We start from the raw sequence: 6,772 nt of genomic DNA, 5'->3' as shown, positions 1-6,772 counted from the left end.
TTAAAGTAATTAAAAATAACTACTTATATTTTACTTTATTTAGTATAAATATTAGCGTTTTACTACGCGCTTTATTTTTAACTTTTTTATACTTTTTTATTTTAAAAAGTATTATACTTTATATAATATTAGCTATAGCTTTATAAAATTTTATAAGAATATTTGTATTATATAATTAAAAATAAATTATAATTTTTAGCTATTACTTTAACTTTAGTATGCGCAGCAACTTAAGTCTATTAAACTAAATAATAAAATATTTAATTATATTATAAAATTTTTTAGTTTTAGTAAATTTAATAAAGTTATTAATAAAAATATTAAAGTTAATTGCATTAAAGTTATAGCTCTATTTTATAGTTGCTTAAAAAATATTATTTAAATTAAATTTATTTATATAATTTTTATACTACTGCGCATTTTTAAATAAATGCTAGTAGTTTTTATTACTAGCGTTTTAAAATACTTTAATTATACTAAAAGCTATATATTATAAAAAAGGATAGTTGTATATAGTATGCGCAAAGCAGTGCAATTATTAAAAATATATATTAAAAAGTAATTATAAGCTGCAAAATTGCGCGTATTAGTTATATTATATATTAACAGCTACGGCGAGGGCAAAGAGGCCTTTTAAAGTTAGTTACAAAAATTAAGCTGCAAAAATTTGGATTTTTACCTAAGTAGGTAACTAAATTTAGCAAAAAGAAGAAAAATACAGCTTTTATTATTAGAAACTGCAGGATTTGAACTTAGTTTACTGTATATAATTCAGATATAATTTAGGTATAACTTAGATAATTTAGATTTAATTAGACAATTTATTAAACTTGGCTATATAGTTAACTAAATTATTAAGGTTTTTAGAGCTATAGAAGCTTTTCCTTAATAGGCTACAATATTTAAATTTAACTACAATTGTATAGCTGCAACAGCAGCTCAAGCTTCTATTTTTAAAAAAAAAGTATTACTTTAGTATTTAGTATAGTAAAACTTATTTTCTTAGTTACTAATACTATAAATATATTTAAAGTAATTAAAAATAACTGCTTATATTTTACTTTATTTAGTATAGTTATTAGCGTCTTACTGCGCGCTTTATTTTTAACTTTTTTATACTTTTTTATTTTAAAAAGTATTATACTTTATATAGCGCTAGCTGCGGCCTTATAAAACTCTATAAAAATATTTATATTATATAATTAAAAATAAGCTATAATTTTTAGCTATTACTTTAACTTTAGTATGCGCAGTAATTTAAGTCTATTAAACTAAATAGCAAAATATTTAATTATATTATAGAATTTTTTAGTTTTAGTAAATTTAATAAAGTTATTAACAAAAATGTTAAAATTAATTATATTAAAGTTATAGCTTTATTTTATAATTGCTTAAAATATATTATTTAAACTAAATTTATTTATATAGTTTTTATACTACTACGTATTTTTAAATAGACGCTAGCAGTTTTTATTGCTAGTATTTTAAAATGCTTTAACTATACTAAAAGCTATATATTATAAAAAAAAATAGTTATAAGCAGTATGCGCAAAGCAGTACAATTACTAAAAATATATATTAAAAAGCAGTTATAAGCTGCAAAATTGCGCGTATTAATTGTATTATACTTTTATATAATATTGCGTTTGCTACGCAATAGATAAAAAATTATATATACTTATATTACTAGTTAGGCACTTATAAAAATAGCGCGAAAAAAGTAAATAAATAGTAAAATATAATAGCAGCGTTGCTAGTTTGTTATTAGCAAAGCAAAAAATTAAAAAATATTTATAAATATTATTATAGTAGCAGAGTTATAGTAAATTAAAATTAAATATTATATAAAAATAGGGCAAGTAAAGTAAAAGTAAAAGTAACTAAAAATTTAAAACTATAAGCTAGTTTTATATTATAAACGCAGAGCGCATAAATTGTATTAGTAGTATAAATATAAGTATAAATATTTTTTGCTTTTTAATAAATATTATTAGTTAGAATTAAAAACAGTACAAGACTATTTATAACTATTTATAATAATAATAGCAAATTTTGCTTATTAACTACTTACGCATAAATAAATTGCAAATTTCTAAATATAAAAACTATATTTTAATAAAGTAAGGACTATGCGTATATTATTTAGTCTAAATTAATTTTATAAAATAATAGTAAAATTACTATAAAATTAAAGCGTACATATTTTTATATATAATAGTTTATATTATAAAAATTTAGTAAAGTTATTAGTGCATTACTATCTGCTTATAAGCCGGGGAAGTATATATTTTTTTTTAATAATAGTAAAAGTTAGTAGCGCAGGATAGGCTAGGCTAAAAAATAAAAAGTATATTATTTGCATTTTTTTATAATTAAAAAAGGAAAGCTTAAAAAAGCTATTAGCATTAATAAAAAGTAGTTAAAATTAATAAAATGTATAGTTTTTGTATTCTAGTATATAAATATAAAAATAGTTTAATAAACTGCTATTAGCACTTTAGTTTAATTAAAAAGTATAAAAATTTTATTTTTTTATTTTATAAGCTAATATTAGGGAAGCGCTAAAATATTACTAATATAGTTAAGTTTAAATATAAAGTAAAAAGTATATAGACTTTATTATATAGTATACTATATATAATTGTTATAAAATAGCTAGCGCAGAGCATGCGTTTAAGGCTATAATATTATATTTTTTATATTATATATATTTATTTTAATTAAATACTTTTAAAAACTTTTGCATATTGTCTATAACTTTAGCATAAATTTTTTAAAAAACTAAAGTTTTTTTAAGTACTATATATATGCTATAACTAACTTTTTAATAGTTATATAATATATTTAATATAAATATTATAATATAGCTGGTTTTAAAAACGCTGTATCCTATTAAATATAAAAAAGTATAGTAGTTTAAAATTATTATTATTTATACTAGACTATAGAGAACTGCCTAAGACTAATAAAAAAATAAAATTTTATTATTTAAATTATATTTTTAATACTTTATTTTAGAGCTTAGCGCTATACTATTAAATAAAATAGTATTTTATATATTAATAGTACAAATTAGTATATTAAAGTATTTAGAACAGCTTTAGCTTGCATATATTCTTTAATACATAGTATAATATAGTTTTTAATAAACTGCTTAAAATTTTATAAATAAATATTAATATTTTATATTTTAATATAAATAAAAAATAGCTTTTTTTAAAATATATAATATATCTAAATTAAAGTAAAACTTTTATAAGCAGAATTACTTTAATAGTAAATAGTAAATAGTATATATAAAGGGGGGGGCGGACTGCAGGTTGTGTATATATAAATAAATATAATATAAATTATATTATTTTAGTGCTAGCTTTAAACTAGATAAAAGGATAGGAAAGTAGTAGAAATAATTAAAAATTAGAATATATATATATGCTATTTAACTGTTTAAAAACTAGCAAAGTAGCTATAGTAGTTAAAAAAAGCAGCTAAAGTACAATACTTTTAAATAATATTTTTATTAAATTAGTCTAATATAGCATATAGCATTGTAATATGTGTAGTATTAGTTATAGCCTATTAATATAATATTAGATAAGTTTAGTAGTTATTATACTTAGTAGTTTATATATATATAGCAATATTTTGTAAATTTTATTTTAAAAATTTTTATAAGCATAAAAAAGTGCGGTAGTTATTTTATATTTATAGTTTTTTACTATTTTCTGCTATTAATTACTATTAATAAAGCTGTTTAGGAACTTATACTAGACTTTTTAGCTTTATTTTAATATTTTTATTAATATTTTACTTAATAATTTTATTATTAGCTATTCTATTTTTTTTATAATTTATATTATAGTACTGTTTTTTCTATAAGTAAAAGTAAAGTTAATAGCAGAACAGATTATATAATACAGTAAAAAAAATTAGTATAAAAATTATAGTTTAAATGCTATACCTAGTACTTTACTATAGTATTAAGGCAGTAAAGTTTATATAATACTAAGTTAGCTAAATAAATTATTAAAAAACTTTTAACAATCGCTATTAGCAGCCCTAATATATTATTATCTAAAAATTATAGTAATAAAATTATAAATTTTTAATAGTAACTAAGTTGTTTAAATATTGCTAAGTAGCTTTAATTTTTAACTATAAACTATTATTAAAGTATAGATAAATTTTTAAACTAAAATTTAAATAAATTTTAGTTTAGTAGTAAGCTTGTACTTTAATAGCTAATACTTTTTTATAATTAGTAATAAGCATAATAGATGTAGTTTCTATAAAGTAGATAAAGTAAAGCTTATAGTTAAAGCTTATAATTATATATTATTATTTATTATATAATTGTATTGTCGCGCGTTTTATAGTTATATATAAGCAGGAAGTTAAAAGTTTAAATAGTAAAAATTTAAATACGTAAGTAGTAAAATATATATTTATATACTTATTTTATAAATTGCAATTTATTTTTATTTTAACTTTTAAATTTTTTATTTTTTACTTCTATTTTTATATTAAATATAAATAATATAATGCTAATAAATAAATTTGTATATATAGGCTTGCAAATTACTATTATAGCTAGCAATACTAGCTGCAAGCTATTAATAGTTGCCTAGTATAAATTATTATTTTTTAATTATTTTAAGCTAGTAAATAGTAACTGCTAGTATTATAAAAAAGTATATAAATACTTTAAAATTAATTTTTTTTTTTGCAGTAGGCTTTTTTTATTCTATTTAGTTAATTTTAACCTTCTAGCATTTTTTTATAATAAGCTAGTTATAATTAGGCAGTAGTAATATACAATTTTTTCTGCAATTAACTGCTGTATAATAATATAAAATTTTAACTTTAGCTGCAACTAGGTTGCTTTTATTAAAAATTAGAAAAACAAGCTTCTGTAGCTTATAAAAAATATTAAAAATAATATAAAGCTTATAATATATTAAAAAAAGTTTTTTAAAAACTATAATTACTAGTAGTATAATAACTAGAAAATGCAGCTTCTTAAAACAGTTAACTTAGTATATAAATAAATATAAGCAGTAAAACAAGCAATAAAGTAAAAAAGCAAGTAATAATAATTTAAATATATTATAAATAATTCCCGCGAAGACGGGACCTAATGTGTTATTAATAGTTTATATTATTAATATTTTACTGTATATTGTGTACTTTTATTTGTAGAATTGCTAAGCAACAAACTTCTAATTTTTAATATAACTTTCTGCTAAAGCGCGGTTTTTTTAACAGTTTTTAAGCATATGTTTAAATATCTAGCGTAATATTAGCCTGCTGCTAAGCAACTAACTAATACTAGGCCTTTAGGCAATAATAGCAATGCTAATAATAATAATAACTTTTCCTGTAATATTAGCTTTAACTTTTAATTGCTTTTTTATTTTTTTTTTTTGCCTTTGCTTTTCTCCTTTGCCTGCGCAAGCTATTGTTTATAATATATTTAAATTATTGCTTTATTGCTTGCTTTTTACTGCTTTACTGCTTATATTTATTTACGCACTAATTTGACTATCTTAAAAAGCTGTATTTTTTAGTTATTGTACTACTAATAATAGCAGGCTTTAAAGAAGTTAACCTAATATTTTGCTAAATTTAAATTGCTTTTAAAATTTTTTTTAAGCTGCAGAAGCTTAATTCGCTAGTCTTTAATAAAAATAAACTAGTTAGTAGTAAAGTTAAATAACTGGATTATGCAGCATTTAATTATAGAAAGTTTTATAAATTGTAGCTGCCTTATTGTAAGCAGCTTGTTATAGATAGATTTAAAAGGGCTTATATTAAAAAAAAAAGGGGTAAATAGCGTTTTTTGCTAAAAAAAGTTAATTTAAAAATTTTTGCAAATTTTTTTAAAGTACTAGTAGTTATTAAATACTAGTTTAAAGTGGTTAAGTAGTAGTAAGTTATACTAGTTAACTATTACTAGCTTGCTATTTATATAGCTTGCTATAATAATAATTTGCAGGCTTGCATATACAAAGTCTTTTATAAGCGTTATATTATTTATAATTAATATAGATATAGAAGTAAAAAAAGACTTAAAAAAATAAAAATAAATTTTAATTTATAGTATAAGTGCGTATATGTGTGCCTTTCTGCCTACGCATTTAAACTTTTTTAAAAACTTTTAAAAACTATACTTTTAATTTCTACTTTGCATATAACTATATTACTTGCGATAATATAACTATATAGCAAACAATAATTACTTTATATATAAAAAGGCTATATAAATTTTTTTAAAACTTTATTAAATTTTTGCTTGCTATAAAATGCTCCTACTAGTTTTAATTTAACCTATCTAGCATTGCCTAAATAATTTAGTCACTGTTAAGAACTTATAGTTCTGTTGCTATAATTTTTAAATAATAATATATTAGGTTTCTGATAGCGATTATTAAAGGTTTTTTAATAATTTATTTAGCTAACCTAGTATTATATAAACTTTACTGCTTTAATACTATGTTAAGGTGCTAAGTATAGCACTTAAACTATAATTTTATACTGATTTTTCCTACTGCGTTGTATGATCTGCTTTAGCGTTGACTTTACTTTCTCTCAAAGCAATATTATAAATAATAGCTTATATAGGCAAAAGAAAAAAACAAAAAAGTAGTTAAGTATTAAAGCTAATATTATAAGAAAAGTTATTATTATTATTATTATTATTATTATTATTATTATTATTATTATTATTATTATTATTATTATTATTATTATTATTATTATTATTATTATTATT

The sequence above is a fragment of the Cucurbitaria berberidis genome (assembly GCF_010015615.1).
Source record: "Cucurbitaria berberidis CBS 394.84 unplaced genomic scaffold K460scaffold_2, whole genome shotgun sequence".
NCBI classification, from domain to species: domain Eukaryota; kingdom Fungi; phylum Ascomycota; class Dothideomycetes; order Pleosporales; family Cucurbitariaceae; genus Cucurbitaria; species Cucurbitaria berberidis.
Note: the sequence above shows the minus strand (reverse complement) of the source record.